This window comes from Cryptomeria japonica, chromosome 4 (assembly GCF_030272615.1).
Source record: "Cryptomeria japonica chromosome 4, Sugi_1.0, whole genome shotgun sequence".
Classification (NCBI taxonomy): domain Eukaryota; kingdom Viridiplantae; phylum Streptophyta; class Pinopsida; order Cupressales; family Cupressaceae; genus Cryptomeria; species Cryptomeria japonica.
In genome coordinates this window covers 609,551,388-609,572,244 of record NC_081408.1, presented here as the reverse complement: position 1 = coordinate 609,572,244, position 20,857 = coordinate 609,551,388, and positions in this window count along the sequence as shown.

The window sequence follows — 20,857 nt, the reverse complement described above, 5'->3', positions numbered from 1 at the left end:
GTTTTGTCAACCAATTCCGAAGTAGGAGAATGATTCAGCAGGTAACACGTTTTAGCAACTGCTTCAGCCTAGAATGTTTGTTTTAGCCCAGCTCCACTCAACATGCTCCTTTCTTTCTCCATTAGAGACCGATTTAACCTTTCAACGACTCCATTTTGTTGTGGAGTGTAAGGTACAGTTTTTTGTCTTTTAATTCCATGATCAACACAGTACTTGTCGAAATCTGCACTACCAAATTCACCACCATTGTCTATTCTTAAACATTTAATCCTTCTCCCAATCTGATTTTCAACAAGGTTTTTAAACTCCTTAAACTGACTGAACACTTCTGTTTTACTTTTAAGAAAGTTCACAAATGCCCCTTCTTGAATAATCGTCTACAAAGGATACATAGTATTTAGACTTAGAAAAAGAAGGTACATCCACTGGACCAAACACATCAGAGTGAACATAATCCAGAATAGCAGAAGATTTATGAGAACTAGAATAAAACTGAACTCGGTTATGTTTTCCATAAATGCAGTGTTCACAAAAATCGAACTCAAAACTACAATCATTAAGACCTTCAACCAGATTCTTATTCTTCAAGGCTTTTAAACCTTTTTCACCTATGTGGTCTAACCTGTTATGCCAGAGCACTATTTTCTTAGTAGGAAGTTTAGCTTCCAATGAGTTTGCATTATGCATCCTTATAGTTGTCTTATCAGGATTTTCAGAAGTTACATTACAACATATAGGTTCAGCATTTAACTTATACAATGTACCAATGCAATCACCCTTTGCCAATACAATGGAACCCCTAGTCATCTTGCAACCACCAGACATAAATGTAACTTGAACTCCAGCATCATTAAGTTTACTTACAGAGAGAAGGTTTCTTGCTAGATCTGGTATATGAAGAACTCCATTGATCCCCTTCACTCTACCATCTGGAAACTGAATTTTGATTCTGGATCCCTACAATCTCCAATGTAGAATCACTAGCCAGATATACCTTTCCACCAGCATACGGTTCATACTTCGAGAACCATTCCTTGTGGGACGTCATATGGAAAGATGTGCTAGAATCTACTAACTAGTTGTCATCTGAGGTAGGCACTACCAAGGCTGCTACAAAAGCATCAGCATCACTCTGAGAAGACTCGGTGTCAGAATATTTCTTCTTCTTCTTCTCCTTCTTGTAGTCCTTTTGGATATGCCCTTTCTCCCCACGGTTCCAGCACTTCACCTTTGACTTCTTGCCTGGAGATTTAAAGCTCTCTTGAGACTTGGACTTCTTTCCTTTCTTCTTGTCTTTGTCCTTTGATCTGCCTCGAACAGAGAGTGCATCCTTTGTCGTCTCAGAAGACTTATTTCTCATTTCTTCTGACAAAAGAGTATTAACCACAATATCCAACTTGAACTGGGTCGTGGTACTACCAATAGCCATCACTAAGTGTTCCCAAGAGTCAGGAAATGAACACAACAACAACATGCAACATTCTTCTTCCTGAATGGACACACCAACAAAAGTTAATTGTGTAAGAACCATGTTGAATGCATTCAAATGGTCTGACAATGGTGTCCCTGTGTCCATCTTTAGAGAGTACAATTTCTTCCTCAAGAAAATTTTATTCACCAAGGATTTTCCTTGATAAATGTCACCCAACTTCTCCTAGAGAAGATGTGCAGTCTTCTCCTCATGGACGTTTAACAAAATAGAATCAGCCAGACATAGCCTGATTAGACCCCTTGCCTTCCGGTCGGCTAAATCCAAATCTTCTTGCTTCATGCCTGAAGGCTTAGAAGTTGCAGTTACAGCACCCCAGAGATCTCTGTCGACCAGCAAGTCTTCCACCTTGAGTTTCCAAAGTTCAAAACTGGAACCATTAAACTTCTCCATGTTTATGCGTCCTGAAGTACTTGCCATTTCAATCTGTAAAACAAGTAGACACTTTGCAAGACTCCCACTGAGATAGAACTGACACAAAAAACCAACCCAACCCAACAAGGATAACAAAATGGGACAGGCTTTGATACCACTTGTAAGGAAAGCAAGTGTGGAATTCGCTTCCCTAATGTCAATTTGCAGAGGAGAAACAGACTAATGTAGACAAAATTTCAACATTTACTGAATATGGCACGAGTAAAAACATACACAAAAACCAACACAGAGAGATAACACACAGAGTTAACGTGGGAAAACCCTTTCGGGAGAAAAAACCCACCACCAGCAAATGATCAACTTTATTATCAGTATGTTAAAAACAATACAATACAGTCTCATCTGTAGATTTCCTTCACTCTGTTATACAGTTGTTCCAGATTGACATACAAACAATCGGATCAAACTCTTCACAGAACACATAGAAGCTCTCAAGTTTCACCCCTTCATTTGGATTACAGTCGGCTTCAAATACCAAACTAATCGACGGTTCATCAGAGTAACTACACCAATGGCTCAAAGTCTAACCGTCTGCCTGCGTCGGTCTACATTCATGAAAAACAATTATCCCACATGCAGTAGAGAACCGGGTCGGTTCGTATTCATTTACACCGACGGTCCCATACTTAGTGTCCGAGAGTCAATCTTTTGGATCTCGGTTCGACCTCGCTCCCATAGTTGGTCTCCGCTCCATCGACTATTGGCACAACATTCAAAAGGTAAAGCCGATCCCAATGATACCCGGTCGCCTAAGGCGACTCCATCGGGTCACCGGTATAGCTCTCCAAAAGATACTCCGATCTCCGATGGCTACAAGTGGTCTCCATCAGGACATCGGAACAGGAACACAACTACTATCCCGATCATGGACTCATCGGCTCATTGGACCAAATCCAAAATAGCTATCCCGATCTGCATTGCCAACCTGATAAGATGATTTCATCGGGTCATCGAAACACAAAAAAGAATACTATGTCGATAAGTGAAACACTCTGAGACAAGGTAGAGCAGACTCATCGGGACATTGACATGACATTCAGAATGTCAACCCGATAGCCGATATGCGACCCAAATGCCAAAAGGTGACTTCATCAGGCATCGGCCTAACTCCAGACCACTAAAGAGAACTTCATCAGATCATCGGCACACCGCTGCTGCAGTCTTCCCGAAAACCCCAAGTTATTTTGATCTCCCGATAATACTACAGAGACCCCATCAGACCATTGGCATATCACTCCACAAGTCATTCTGATAGCCGAAGTTACCCCAATGACCAAAGTCGACTTCGTCGGGTCATAGGGATAACTTCAAACCTACTATTTCGATACCCGATAGAGAAGAATACATCGGCAAGAGTCATGTCGATAGAGCTCACAAAATCCTTCATACTATTTCATCGGCAAGACTTAACCTGATTAGTATGGACTATTGTTAAATGAATTAGAGGCACATATTCCAACATTGGTTACACCAAAAGGAACTATTATGAATTCATAATGCCCATATCTAGTCCTAAAAGCTATCTTCAGAATGTCCTCCTCCTTAATTCTGAGTTGATGGTATCCTGATCGGAGGTCTATCTTTGAGAAAACTACTACTCCTTTCATTTGGTCGAAAAGATCCTCTATTCGAGGTAAGGGTGTTGGCATTATAACAGACAAAGAGAGATTGTTGGCATTCCAATTACACTAAGAGATTGTTGGTATTTCAATAAGGATATTGAGAAGGTTGTTGATGATTATGGATATAACTGATTAAGGATATTTACTATCTTAATATCATTATTTTGTCATTGATGTCAAGAAATTGATTATCTAAATCAGTATGATGTTGCCATATCTTAAGAAGTATGTTTTGATGAGTATAAAGAAGTCGGTAAAAGACATAGAAAGAATATGATGAATAAGGGGAGAAATAAGTTATTCAATGGGCAACTATTACCAAGTTAGACAATGATGAGATCATGATGTTTTAGATTGTTTTGATATCTTACATATGTTGTTGATTGTAAAGTTAATACTATACTATGTTACCAAGCAAATAACCTAGTCGTTAAACCCTAAGGAACCTAGTCGGTAAACCCTAAGGTTATCGCTATCAGTTAATAAAGGCGGAATGTCTACCAAGTGAAGTTTAGTATTCACCGAGTTGCAACCGAGTAATAACAGAATGCATTAAATGATTGAATGCGTTATTTAGTGAAGGAAGCTGATGAGTTGGAGTTGATTAAATGATTGGTATGCCATGCATCAATTTTGTTAAAGAATCTATGGCAAAGGAAAATCGGCAAGAAGATCTACAGCTTAGATTGAACTGCAATACCCTAGCACAAGTTCCAAGAAATGTATGCAAGTTCCAAGGCGGGGTAAAACATTTTTCAGATCGAAGGATACATTGAACCTAGTCAAGTTTGAAGATCTGATGGCTATGATTGATCATGGGAAATGTGATCAAGGAGATTAAGTGGTTGGCAAATTGTTTATAAATAAGGAACTGTTGATAAACAATGTATGCGGGCAAGTGTAAGCACAGGGGTTGCTACACAGTATTTACCGAGCACTGAAGCTTGAAGACCTATTTTGAAAATAGAGTATAGAGCCTAGCAGAGGGACAAGATAAGTCCTCTGACTAGATTGTATTGAGCAAATAAGAATCTTCTTTAGCATTTTAGGTGTGAAGTTGCAGATAGATTTTTACTACTGTTATTTTGTAAAGTGACAGAAAATCTCTTAACCGAGTGGACTTAACAATCTTATTTGTAAATCCTCTAGCAAGGTGACATTCTGATTGAGTGTTTGAAATCCTTTGACAAAGTCACTTCTAACAAAGTGAAGATCCTAATAGATCTGAGGGAAATCCCTTAACTGGGTCACATCTAGCAATGTCTTTTATAATCTTTAATGGGATTTGCTTTTAACCGAGCATAGTCTAGAAGAGTATATTTCTTAGTGGGTCCAAAATCCCACAGTGGTTTTTCCCTATTTGAGTTTCTATGTTAAATCTGGTGTTATATGTTTTGTGATCTTATCTGTTTATGAGTTTGCATGCTTTACATTTTTTCTGATAAGGTTACCGAGGTTGAATCTATTGTTTTTGTAGATGTATAAAAATGACCATATTCCTAAATGAATATTTTATGTTCATTTCTCTATTTGATTAAATCCAATTTAATTAAATTACCCGCATTCCTCTATTTAATTAAGTAAATTACTTGATTAAATTCACTATACCCATTTAATGAATAAATCATTTTATCCAATTAAATCCCCCCTATCCACTTTTAATTAAATTCAAATTTAATTAAATAGTTATCCTAAATTGAATAAATCTAATTTATTTAATTTCTCCAAATGGCAACCAAATTGAATTAAATTATTTCAATTAAATCCTATTATCCCTCCATCCACTTGCAAAATCCTAAACCCCTTTCTAATCCCTTCTAGAATCTTCTAATTGCTTCTAATTAGCCTAACCCCTCCTCTAAACTTTGTCACATCCCTAAACAAAGGGAAGTCACTTCTCAAACCTCAAAGTCTTTGATAACCATTAAAGGTTTTCAACCTTCAACCACTTAATTCCTCAAAGTCTTTGATAGCCATTAAAGGCTTCCAACTTTCAACCACTTAATCCCCCAAAGTCTCCAATAACCATTAATGGTTAACTCAAACCCTCTTACATGGTTAAAACATTTGTTTTAACTCAACCTTGACCCAACCCAAGGGTCTCATCAGGCCTTTAATGCTTTGACCATGATTATCTCTTAATCATTTGCACAAAGGTTTATCCTTGGATTAAATCTTAATCCAGTGGGTAATCCTAACTTAAGCTTGACCCTTACCCTCTAGATAACCATGAGGTCTTCTTAGGCCTTTAATGCCTCCAACCCCTTCTCTCAACCCAACCCTATGTTGACACTTGTCACCATTTCATTGGTGCAAATTGTGCACATGGATCCCCAACTTTCAAGCTTGGCCCTTGATTAAACCTTTCAATCCTAACCATCCATTGCCATGTTTTTGCTATAAATAGAGCTCTCATTCCTCCATTTTAAAATCATCATCCAAATTTGTAGTATCACACTTATGCTCAAATACATTCAAGCTTTCATATCATTTTTATGCTCATCATTTTAGCCTCTTTAAATCAGGAACTAGTCTAAATATGCATGTTTAGAATAATTTCTTTATCATTTAGCTCAATTATAGACTAATATATCATGTTAGGATAATATTCATACTAATCTTGTCATCTTATCATTTAGTTTATTGCATTTCAAGATCATGCATAGCTTAGCATACCTTTCATTCTAAAAACTATCAAAGCATCCCTCGTTCTTGCATTTGCCATCCCTAAACCATTTTGCTCAGTGATCTGAGAGCAAAAACATTGGTTTGAGGGACATTGTGAGATAGAGAACCATGGGACCCACCTTGGGAAGTTGAGTAATACGTTATTACTCCATAGCTTACATCAAGAAGTCTTGTGTGTGTGTGGGGACAAGTTTTTAACCATATTTTCACATATTGAGTTCTATCAGCCCACTTTTCCCACATACATTTCTGGCGCCCACCGTGGGGCCCGACCCCAAATATCATATCGATTTTTGAAACTAACCTTTTTTGCAGGCACGCAGGAAAAATGAATTAGCGCGTTCAAATGACTGTTTAACGCATCCAGTAAACAGCATAGCGCATCTAGCCCACTGTTCAGCGCGTGGAGTCTCTACTATAGCCCGTAAAGTCCTTTATTTAGTGCATGACCCCCACTAAAACTTTTCCTGTAGGTCTCAACACGGAAGAAAAATAGAGTAGTGCATCTACCAAATCTATTAGCGCTTTAGGTCTGTCAGACAACGCATCCTGTTTACCATATAGCGCATTAAGTTCATCAGCCAGCGCATAAAAGCTATATTTTAGCACATCAAATCAGTAATTTTCCTCCAGGTCTCAACGCGGGAGGAAAACATAGTAGCGCATCCGGAACACAGTACAGCGCATAAAGATATTGTTTTAGCGCATCAAAAATATATTGTAGCGCGTACAGTCTATTCTGTAGCGCATCACAGACAAAAATAAAAATAAAAATTTAAAATTGTAACAGCAATAGAATTTAGACTTGTAGAAGTCCACCGAAATCCAGATTTTCTAACTCATGGATTGCAATTTTGTAGGATTCTGACGGTTTCTTACAGGTGGAACGGGAAATTTTCTTTAAATGATTTCTTTTGTTGACCACCAAAACATCGAATTTACTTTGTTAACCAAAATTCCTTTTCATAGATCAAAAAATCATTGCTTTGAAAGGATAAAATAAACACCATGTTTTTGTGGAGCAACATCTCCACATAGATTTTAGCAAATCACTGAATTGAAAGGATAAAATAAATCGACTTGATTGCTTTGTCTCGAAAGTGGAATGAATATGCTCTCCCCTTAACTGAGTGATCAAAAATCCAGACCACTCTTACCGCTTTCTTTACTTCAAGCAATAAAACCTTTAGCAGGTCTGCCTTCCCGAGGAGTTGCAATCAACTCTTAAAGTCGTTTATGGCCGGTGTGAAGGGAACGACCTAAGTAGGGAACGGCTTTGACGCCAAGAATTCCAACCCACTATAATCAAATATGGAAAGTGACGAAAGTCCTTTTCAACGGTTGCGCGCAGTGATTAGCCTTCCCCCAGTATCCTTGAGATATGTAAAGCCTTTGTTCTAAAGGTTGGGAAGCCTCCTGAGGGAGTTTATCACTGACGATCGAACGGGAAGCCTGATTACGAACCATAGAAATAGAAACTTTGAACCGAGTCAGTAACCAGACATTTATAACATCATAGTGCAAGGGTGGGGAAGAATCCGCCCCCAAGATTACTCACCATATATCTCCCAAGATAACTACTCAACTGTGAAGCGATTCACTTTGAGTTAATTTCTGGCAAAAGGCAAAAAAATGGGCACCCTCTAAGGGGTGACACGGCTGTTTGAGTTGACGGAGTATCGAGACTAGTGGGCTATGATGTTATTTATGACCCTTGACTAAAGAGTCTATCTAAAGTGTATTATTTGTATCAAACCCATTAAAACATTGGAGATTTGAACACATCCTTGCAGAACATACACTTTTTGTTAGATTAGGCAAAATGGTTGTACTTTTTGTGTCGTGTTTACATTTATTACTTTAGAAAATCATCCATAAAACTTGAAAAATTTGCAACAAAAATCCAAAAATTCACAAAAACCAAACCAAAGAAAGATCAGGGCGGTTTAGCGCATAAGAGCAACTTCTTAGCGCATGGGGTAATTCTGTTAGCGCATCCAAACCACTAGTTAGCGCGTTGGTTCAAAACAGTAGCATTTCATCTTAAGGCAAAACAGTGTAAAACCCTTTAGCGCATCAGAAAAACAATCTAGCACGTGGAAGCAACAGCTTAGCATGTGGAATCAAAACATTAGCGCATAAAGTCCAACAGTTAGCACGTCACAGACCCAGAATAGCGCATAGTTTTTTCAACAGCTAGAAAAACAATTTTAACAGTCCAAAAACTTTAGCGCGTGTCTAGGGGCAGCCTAGCGTGTGTGGTGATTATTTTAGCGCATTGAAGAATTTAATTAGCACATATAGACTCTGTTCTAGCGCGTGATCCAACATAGAAAAACAGCGAGCAAAACAAAAAAAAAAATTGAAATTTTCAAAAACGTTTTTTTAAAGCCTTTTTCCATCCACATCATCTTTCACCAAAATAGAGTGACAAATAAATCATTAAAACTATTTCTCAAGCTAAATTTGTGTCAAAACAAATGTTGTCAGAATCCAAAACGAATTGAGCCATAAAGGATGTCTCTCCTATCATAAACTGGAAATTTCATCATCAGTATCAACAGAATCCTTTACCATCTTACGGATTTTTATCTCAAAACACTTGTTTAAAAATCTCAAATTGTCAAATCAAGTTTCTAGATCGGGAGGCTTTTAATCCATATCATTTGACACGCTTTGTCGTGAAGGGGCATCTAAACCTTCACTTTGATAGAGCAAGATTTGAAATTTTCAAAAACAAGAATCCACTGAATCCAAAACCAATCAAAGGAAACCATTGATTACTCATGCATGATTAATCCTCATATTCTGAGAAGAAAGAACCTTTATCACAACATCATGTTGAAGAAACAACCTAGTTTTGCCAAATTCCTCAAGAGAAACAAGTTCTTATACATCAATCGTCAACTATTCAAATCTCATCGGGTGTTCCTTCATCATGTCAAACGTTATATTCAAAACAAATCTAGCGAATTTGATAAGGAACCCTTGAAAACAAGAGCATACTGTCAAAAGTCTGCTTTTAATCAAACCATAAACCGCAGCGGAAAGATCAATCCAGCATTCTTTCCCGACGAGTGCATCACGTATAACACATCTCGACCAGAACCACCTACCCCCGATCAACGCATCGAAGAGGATTTTGTCCCCTTTGTCACCGAAAGTTTCTACTAAAATGTCTGTTACTCGCTCTCAAAGCAACAAACAAAGCGAGACACACGCAGAATCAAGTATGAATCGCAGACTGTCAAATCCTTTTGAAGTTCCACACTCAGAAGAGCCTAAAATTACTAAAGCACTTCTTCAAGAATGTCAGAAAAACCCTTCATTCCAAAAGCTTGTAGAAAGGCTCATGGAAAATGACAAGGAAAAATATCTTCTCATGCTTACAAGTAAAGGCGTTAAACTTCCCAAAGATTTAGACTCAAACATCTTTAAAATGGGATCTCAACAATATGCATATCAAGAACAACAAAGAGAAGAAGAAACCCATAACTTTGAACAACACATACCTGAGCAACGCATTCCAGAACAACGCATACCAAAAATGCGTATACCCGAACTAGAAACACCAGAACAACATATACCATTTACCACACCTTTTCAACTGAGAACAAATACAAGGGACGAAATGTTCCCTCGCCAAGAAAGTATACCTTTAGCTGCCCTTACTCAACAAATGCAAATGTTGCAAAGGCAAATATAGGATATGCAACAAGGGACAACAGTGTGGTACTCTTTAAACGAAATCTGTCCTTATCCATTTGACAGAAGATTGAACATGGTGCCTTTTCCTCCAAACTCAAACGTTCCCAAATTTGATAAATATGATGGGAAAAGTGATCCCCGAGATCATGTTCGGGAATTTTGCACACTGAGCCTTGAATTTGCTCATGATGACACCTATTTGATGAGGTTATTCCCCAGAAGCTTGGGAGGGCAAACCATGGAATGGTTATCCAAAATTACGCCACCCGTGAGATCATTTGATGAGTTGGTTAACAAATTTATAACCCACTATTCCTATAACATCCAACATGCCATAACCATGCTAGATGTTTGCAATACCAAACAAAAAAACAACAAAACATTCATGGTATTCCTTCAATGCTGGCGACGCATGGTCTCCCAATATCCTCGAGATATTCCCGAAAAGGAGAAAATGGAAATCTTCATCGATAACTTAAATAGTGAAATGAGTTATAGACTAAAACTTCAATGCATACCATCTTTCGCTAAATTGATTGAAAATGACATTCAAGTGGAAGAAGCTTGTGTCAAAAAGGGAACACTCAAATTTTACACGGAAGGAACAAACTCATCAAACTACAATAACCAGAACAACACCAACCTTGACAAATCTCGATTTTGGACCCGAAACAAAAACGAAGGCAACAATGAAACACATGATCCAAAATCTAAACAACCAGTACTTGCATTATCTGGAAATCCTCAAAATACGAAAAAATCCTAAAAATGCTACTCCCAGTGCTAACACATATGCACAAAACACTGATCAAGGACAACTCAACACAAACAACACCAATGATACTCAAAGCAAAAACATGAATCCGGGACCTAACAACAATTCACGCAACACGAATAATTTCCAAAAGCGTATCTTCACACCACTGGGGCAATCACTAGAATCAGCATTCAGAGAACTTTTGGCAAACAAAATTCTTTCTTAGCCTCCAATCAGCAACTATGAACCTCCAATCAAACCACCTTGGTGGAATGATTCACACTATTGTGATTTCCATCGCAATCATAGAATAAACGAGTGCATGAGATTGAAACACATAGTACAGGACATGATTGATCGAGGTGACTTAACGGTCGATGGTCTCAAAACAAATGGTGATCATGGAGCCTTTAAAAATCCTCTCCCTAATTACAACAAAGATGGAGCATCAACTTCAGATGATACACGCGGAGCTCGTATTAATCACATCTACAACAACACCATCAACCACATATCAACTGAAGATCATCAAGTAAATGTCATCACCATTCGAGATCGGCATGATCATGAATCTGTTAATGTCACCACCCAAACTCAGAAATCTGTCTTGAAAGGACATACTACACCTACAACTACCACACCAAAAATCCAATATGACTTGGTTAGCCAACTACGTAAAACTCCAACGCACATATCTATACTAGAATTGCTGAAACTATCCCCACTGCACAAAAACATATTAGAGCAAGCACTATTGGAAACCAATGTACCTCAAAATTTGGATACGGACAGATTTCAAGCCATGGTCGCCCATATGACTGGACCTCATAACCTCACCTTTTCTGAACATGACGATGTTTCCTTAATCCATCTGCATAATACTCCTCTCCATATCGAAGTCATTGTTTGCAAACACCATGTAAAAAGAGTCTTAATAGATGGAGGAGCCGGACTTAATATATGTACTTTAAAGCTTATCCATGCATTAGGCTTCTCAGAAGAATCTATTGATCCTTGCAAGAAGATTACCATAAAAGCATATGATGATGAGGAAAGGTCCTCTAAAGGAACTGTGATATTACCTATTCAGGTGGGACCAATACAAAAGGATACTATATGTTAGGTCTTGGACATAGACCTTACCTACAATATTTTGTTAGGATGACCCTTGATACATGAAATGCAAGCAGTACCTTCTACATATCACCAGTGTGTCAAATTTCCTTATGATGGACAAGAAATATCCATATCTGCTGATCACAATCCATTTCAACATTTCAACGCAATGGGGGTAGCCCAGGATAGTTTGGTTCCTCATAATAGAGAAAAGCAGCGATCTTCAACATCAGATCCACACATAGAAAAATCCAACTCCTTATGGGGAGACTTCAAACAACAAATGCAAATTAAAGACCAAGGTATGGGAGAATAATCTTTGGAGCCTTTATGTTTGGCTAAATTGCCAACATCACCTAGATCTCATGGATTGCCTACTACATCAACACATCTGGTTACTCAGCCCATCACCAAATTTGATGGTACTTTCATCCAACTGGGCACTCTGGCACATGAATCAGAAGATAAGGATATTCTTAGCTAGTTATACAAAGATGAGGAAGAAGATCATAGAGCAGCCGCTCTGGACATTGTTCTACCAACACACCTATATGGAAAAGGCTACTTAATCATGAAGCAAATGGGATATGGTGGTAAAGGACCTATTGGGAAACACAAAGAAGGAGTCACTGAACCTATAGATCTTCCTTCACAACCTAGTAGAAACAAAGCAGGATTGGGTTCTAAACTCACGTTCCTATTAAAATGGCCGCCACACCTAACTATCAAACCTCAATGGAAGGTAAAGACAAAGTACAAAGAAGAATCCTGGCAAGAAGCACTCTTTGAATCCGCAAAAACAATCCGCAAGGCACGGGAACGTCAAGATCAAAAGTTGCATCAAGAAAAGCTTCTAAGTCATAAGAAGGCCCTATCTGCAGCAGTAGCTCATATTCAAACACCAATATCTCAAGAACAAATCATGTCATCTCCAGATACCGTTATTCCTCCTCGAGGAAGCACAGTCTATGAACAAATTCAGAAACTAGAAGACGGATCTGACACAGAATCAACAAAAACCATCAAAATGGTATCCATCATCAAAGATTTGTTTTCACCATACAACATACCAGTTTACAGCACAGATAGAATTTGGGATGATGCCTATGAGACTGATTCCAATGAATATGAATGGGGTACCTGCTCCAATGCTACTACAGATATCCCTAGTGATACTGATTCTATATCTCTCTCCCAAGAAGAACATAACGCAGAAGATAGACCTCTTGAATTTGGACCGCAGAATATCTATGACGCCGAGAAAAGTGAACAAGAACATTATGAGCAAGTATATGTCGAAGATAATACCATCGGAGACCTTGATGAAATCCGAAACTTCTTTAAAAACAAGAACCATCACGATGAAAACTCCGTCCTAACACTCACAGTAGCCGAACTTGATCCACCTAATGATTCCTTACCACTTGTCTTTCCTAACCTCATCGACTGGGATGAACCTGAAATCCATGATATACCAATTTTCCCAAATGACGAATCTATTATCCATTACCTATGTACCGTAAATCCGGAAACAGGCTCTACCAGTGAACACAATAACGATGTCTACAAACCAGGGAGTGCCAAGTCTCTCAGTCGCAAAAATGAACCAAATAAAGGATCTACTACTGAAAACTAGTCAATGGTAGCTCTAGATCACAAAAAAGTAAAAATAAAGGACGCATCTAAGGGTGAAAACCTTTTTAAGGCACCTAACGATGGGAGACTTGACACTCTTCTTGAGCACTTTCATGAACGATCACCCATATTGATTGAGACCACTCAATCAATCAACATTGGCACCACAGAAGCAGTTAAGAACCTACACCTTGCAGAATCTCTTACAGAGGCAGAAAGATCAGCATTCACCATTTTCTTTAAAGAACAGCAAATTAACTTTGCTTGGTCCTATGCGGATATGCCTGGAGTGGATCCACACTTAATCATGCATCATCTGTCCATTTCTACAGGAGTTAAACTAGTAAAGCAAAAGCTACGAAAGATGAATCCACAGGTGGCACTCATGGTCAAAACTGAACTAAAGAAACTATTAGATGTTGGATTCATCCGACCCATTGACTATGCAGAATGGATTTCCAACATCGTTCCAGTATCAAAACCAGATGGTAGTATCAGAATATGCACTGACTTCAGAGACGTCAACAAAGCTTGTCCAAAAGATGACTTTCCTCTGCCCAGTATCGAAAGCATTGTAGATCTCACAGCAGGCCATGCAATGCTCTCACTAATGGACGGTTTCTCAGGCTATAACCAAATCAAAATAGCTCCAGAAGATCAAGATAAAACAGCATTCACCTGTCCTTGGGGAACGTACTATTGGAATGTTATGCCTTTTGGCTTAAAGAATGCAGGGGCCACTTATCAAAGAGCAATGACCACAATCTTCCATGACATGATGCACACATTTATGGAAAACTATGTGGATGATTTACTAGCTAAATCCTTCACCAGAGCAGAACATCTCAGCATCCTAACAAAGATCTTTGATCGATTGGAGAAATTCCAAGTCAGGCTCAACCCTAAGAAATGTGTCTTCGGGGTTACATCAGGCAACTTACTAGGCTACATAGTCTCAGCTAAAGGTATTGAAGTAGATCCAGCAAAGGTACAAGCCATTATGGACATGCCACCACCAAAGAATATCAGTCAACTCAGATCTCTACAAGGACGACTTCAATTTATCAGGCATTTCATCGCTCAACTAGCCGATAAGAGTCTACCATTTAACCATTTACTACACAAAAATGTACCCTTCAAATGGGAGGCCAAGTGTCCAGAATCTTTTTACCAAATCAAACAATACCTGATGAATCCACCAGTTTTGGTACCACCAGTCGCAGGAAAGCCTCTTATTTTATATATCTCAACAACAGATATATCGCTGGGGGCACTATTGGCACAAGAAGATCAACAAGGGAAGGAACGTGCCATATATTACATCAGTAGGACATTAAATGGCTATGAACTCAACCATACATTCATTGAGAAGGCTTGCCTAACAGTGGTCTTTGCATCTCAGAAGTTTCGACATTATATGCTAGCACACACCATCAAGTTAGTTGCAAAAATTGATCCTCTCAAATATCTACTCAGCAAGGCAGCTCTTACAGGCCGATTGGCTAAATGGGTCATGATTCTCAGTGAATTTGACATCCAATACACAGAAAGATGAGCCATCAAAGGACAAGCAATTGCAGATCAGTTGGCTGAAGCACCCCTACCAGGCAAACACACCATGGAGATTGAATTTCCGGATAGGGACGTTCTTGCTCTTTCTACTAAACAATGGACCCTATACTTTGACGGATCCTATACACAACATGGTTCTGGTGCTGACATTCTGTTCATCACTCCTGAAGGACACACTATACCAAGATCATATAGGCTTATGTTTCCCTGCACCAATAATGTGGCTGAATATGAGGCACTGGTCATAGGCATCAAAATGGTCATAGAATGGAAAATCACAGAGTTAAAAGTCTATGGGGACTCGCAACTGGTCATCCATCAAATCAACAACAACTATCTGACAAAGGATGACAAGCTACTACCCTACAAGCGAATGGTGGATGATTTCAAACAGTATTTTGTGCACATCACCTTCGAGCAAATACCAAGGTTGAACAACAAAGCAACTGATGCAATGGCTACAATCGCTTCATTACTACAAATTCTAGAGCAACAAAGTCGTTACGAGTTCCTGGTAGAGCAACTGTTCTCCCCCGCCTATAACCATTCTGAATCCCAGGTTATCTATGCCTTGATTGGTTCAGATTCTCCATTATATGGACCGATATATGACTACCTCAAGCACAATATCTTACCCATTGACCAATCCCATAACCAAAAACATAACTTTATCTGACAAGCTACCCGTTACACCCTTACCGCTGATACTTTATATCGTTGAGGTCTAGATGGTACTCTTCTTCATTGTCTTGATAGTAATGATTCTGATTCTGCTTTACACGAGCTTCACGAAGGTATTTGTGGCACACATTCAAGTGGTACTACTCTTGCTAAAAAGCTTCTAAGGATGGGATACTACTGGCCTACAATGGAGAAAGACTCATATCACTTCGCTAAGAAATGTCCTAAATGTCAGATCCATGGTAATCTGATACATGCACCAGCACAGGAATTGCAGCCATTTACAACTTCCTGGCCCTTTTGTCAGTGGGGACTAGACTTAGTGGGCAAAATTCATCCTTCATCTTCAAATGGACACAAGTTCATTATAACTGCAACAGAGTACTTTACCAAACGGATCGAAGCAGTTCCCATGACCACAGTGACTAGGAAACAAATTGCCTCTTTTATCCTAAATTATCTAATTTGCAGATATGGTATTCCAAGTTCAGTCGTCACAGATAATGGACGACCTTTCAAGAACCAAGATGTACAGGAACTATGTGAAAAATTCAAAATCCAACATAGGTTCTCTACACCATACTACCCATAGGGAAATGGTCAAGCAAAAGCATCTAACAAGACAATCTTGAAAATCCTCAAGAAAATAGTAAATGATGCAGGCAAAGATTGGCATGTACAACTCAATCCAGCACTTTGGGCATACAGAACCAGCATCCGTACACCTACAGGAGTCACACCATACTCATTGGTATATGGATCAGAAGCCATTTTACCCCTAGAGGTAGAAATCCCATCTCTCAGAGTCTCTTTGAAAGGCTTAATCCCAGATGAAGAGTATCGAGTTAACCGACTGCAAGAACTTGAACTCTTAGATGAAAGACATCAGCATGCTTACACTCATCTCAAAGCCTATCAGCAGCGCATGTGCAGGAGCTACAATCATAAAGTCATCCCCCGCAACTTCAAGGTTGGTGACCTAGTCCTCAAAGAAAATCCAAGAAATCAGCAAGATCGAGAAAAGAAAGGGAAATTTGAACCTAACTGGTTGGGTCCCTATGTCATCATATCAGTTTATGGATCAGGTGTCTATCAGCTAACAAATTCAGAAGGCGATATGCTAGACGAACCAACTAATAGCATCCATCTGAAGAAATACTATACTTAAGTGGCCTAGTGCACGGAAACAGCCAAAATAAGCAAAAAAATTAAAAAAAATCCAAAACAAGCAAAAAAATAAAGTACAATAAAAACAAAGGGTGAAAACCTGGTAAATAGGCACTCTTGTGAAAGAATGGCTCCTCCATCTATATCCATACCATTTTATCCATACAAACACTATCGGCCATCACCCGACACTTAGCAAATATCCATTCAGGACATACTTAGCGTAGTCACTATCTTGATTTATCTATATATATCTTCTTACCACGAATCCACCATGGCTTGGAAATCACTGTACATATTCACAATCAAGAGGCACACTCAGCTAGGGGCATGTAAATCATCTCAATATTGCAAACATTCAAAACCTCAAGACTAGATGCAAAACTCAATAGCTTGACATCCAACAACAAAAACTACGCTTCATCGCCAAACAAAACAAAACAAAACAAATCACAAAAATACCAAGGATGGATGATTTTTTGAAGTACTGAATGTTGCACTATAGCATAAAATCTTGACTAGTTTTGCATTTTGAACTTTTCGAATTATCGGATTCTCTTCCTTGTCTCAATAAATGCTTCACAGCTAAAGATCATGAAGAACTTCCAATATTTTCTTAGTCTTCTGTCTGGGAGGTGATCACTTGTATTGTGTGAATACATGCCTCAAGACGTGATACATCGAATATCACTGAAGGCCTGATTCCACTTCACGCATACAAATGATCTAATCTTGTCTGTTTACGCAATACGCACTCAGGTCGTCCTGGTTCAATTATACCTTGACGCTTGTGCTATCTTGCAAAATCAAATATCATGTAAATTTTTCTCAGGTTATTATGGTTCAATTATACCATTATGCTTGTATAAATTTTCAACATATCCTAACCAAATCAATGCTCAATGATGATATCTACAAAGAAAGCAAACAAATGGCTATATCGGATGGCAAATACAGAATGAGGATGCTACCAAAAACATAGTTGCATATTATTTTACAATTAGTTGCATATCATTTAACATCTCATTTTGAAGATACATTTAGTAGCATATTAAATCATACATCTCATTTTCAAGATACATCTCACAGCATATAAAAGCATACATCCTGCATCATACATTACATCATATATTTCAAGCATTGCATCATACATTTCAAGCATTGCATCATCACATAAAATAACCCACATAACATGCATCCACATAAACACATCATATGATCAAAGCAAATGGGGCCATATATATATATATATCTCAAAAATGATCAAAATCTACAAAATGTGTCCAAACACTGTGTCCAGTACAAAGAATACAATGCTCAAAATTACAACGGAGACCATGTCTCTCAAGTATGACTATCCCCTGATGGAGATGGTCTCACTCCAGATGCACCCGTCCCTAGATCTCCAGGAGGGTCCTGTCTCGATGGCCCCGTAACACCTCGGCTCTCAGACCATGACCCAGTGGCTCGAGATCGACTAGATCTCGACTGTGCAAAACTCTGAACTCGCCAGTCCCTGGGTACTGCAGCCTCATCGTGCCACCTATAATACTCCGCTTCCTGCACTCTCAGTGCCAACTCTCTCAGGGTGTCTTTCATCGGACCACCCGCCGCTGCTCTCTGCATGCTCGACACCACCTCCTCCGCTCGTCCCCTCTGCTCTATCTCGGTGTCTCGCTCAGTGGTCAACTGAGAAACCTGTAGCTGATAAGTCAAAATCTGGGCTTGCAGCTGCTGAATGGTCACCTGTAGAGTCCAGATCTGTGCATCCTCCATATGACCAGGGATCCGAACCTATAGTGGTACCTGTGTTGGAGGAACCCCTCCCACTCGGCCTGTCCTCGGTGCTGGAGATGGGAGTACATCCATCCTCCTCCTCTGTGCTGGTCAACTAGGCTCATCCTCACCTCCCACTGCAGCTAGCACCTCCCCCACTCTCCCCTCTCCACCGGCTCCGATAGCCAATCCACCTCTCCCTCTATCTATCCTCCCCTGTCGCATTGCTCTCTCCACACCCTTATCTCCTCTCCTCACTCTACCTCCCCGCCTCCCTCTAACTCCTCTCCCTCGTCCATCTCCTCCATCATCCCCATCATCTCCATCATCTCCCCTGTCTCCCTCCTCCTCATCCGAATCAAACGATGGCCTCATCTCCTCAGGATCAGATATCCTGGCCACCACCCACGCAGCAAACAAACGGGCAAACTCATCTGTCATACCCGCATCCTGAATCTCCGGGGCATAGTCCCATATCTGCTCGACCAACCCCACAAACTCCTCCACCGCCATGGCACTATCAATGGTTGGCCCCCAATCAGCCACATCCCGTTGCTGTCGTGCATAAAGGCAAGCTCCTTGCAGAATACCCTGCTAGTGCCCGAACTGCCTCAAAACTCGGGTCACCACAAATCTCTCAATCACGAATGGGGTCCTCCCGATCAGGTACCTGGTCATGAAAACAAAGGGCATCTCCAACCCATCCTCAGCCCACACCTCACATCCTGTATACGGTCGCCATGTGACCGTATCTATATCATCAAATACCCTCCTCCAATGCTCTAGTTTGCCCAACTTACGCTGGACAACTAGACCCCTGTATCTGTAGGCATATGCTGCACCTACGGGCCTGTCCCTATCTGCTAGTGGCCTCGCTGCTGGAATATGCTCCCAGCACCATACCTGTAATAATGTCATGTCAGCTGACAAACTGTCGTAATCGAGGTATACTACCTCATGCATATAAATGGGCTAGCATAGCTGACCCCCATGCAAACCTCCGGCCCTGAGTGACCATCTCCTCCAAAACTAGCCCCCATCCCACCGATAATCCCTTTGACCTGCGATCAGGACAAAGGAATCCACCAATGAACCCTGCTAGTACGGATGGCAGTGGTGCATAATCTAAGTCCAAAAACTCCTGCCATGGGATCTCATAGCTGCAGACTGTATCATCCTAGAATATGCGGCGCAGTGCCTCTGTACCACCCTCCTCTGACTACTCGTAAGGTAGGAGTGCACCTACTACAAGAATGCACAGGATCCTGTAACAGTCCTCAGGTGTGACTGTCATCTCTCCAGTGGCAAAATGGAAGGTGTTCGTATCACTGTGCCACCTCTCTGCCAAAGTTGTCAATAACCCTCGATTCACAGTGAACCGAGGCATATCCAAGAGAGAAGTCAATCCACATCTCTCAATAATGTCAAGGTCGGCTTGCGACAACCGCGGTATCAATGTCCATGGTCTGGGGAATCTCTCCCGTGACTGAACCACGCCCAATCGCTCCTGTCAACAAGCAAAACAAATCCAATATCAGTTTCCACATCAAATCAAAGATATCAAAATCAAAGTTACATCAACAAACATGAACAATTTTCTCATCTACATCAAAGTTCAAAATCCTATCATTTCATATCAACTTGTAAAACAACTCAAGTTCTCAAAAACCATATCAAAACTTGTAACACAACTCAAGTCTCCACAATCACATAACCTTGTAAAACAACTCAAGTTTCCCACCCATATCAGCTTGTAACACAAATCAAGTTTCCAACCCATATCGGCTTGTAACACAACTCAGGCTTCACACATTGAACTTGAAACAGAACACGCAAACAACTCATATTTTGATCAAAACATCACATTGATATCTATACATAACTTGAAAAAATCGCAAATCAAAACAAGTTATACCAACACTCATATTAGACAAATCCATAAAACCATGACAGACCAAGAAAACAAATTTACAAATCGGCTCATCTCGCAAAAATTTTCCAGATGCGCTAAAACAGATACCCAATACGCTAAAAAACCCCCATGCGCTAGGCTGTCTTTCCTACGTGCTAATCTATCTACCCTATGCACTAGACTACCTCTACGCGCTAACTCTAGCCCCCCATGCGCCACCTAACCTACCCTATGCGCTAGACTGACTCTACGTGCTAATCTATCCCTCCCAGGCGCTACCCGTTTGACCCTATGTGCTA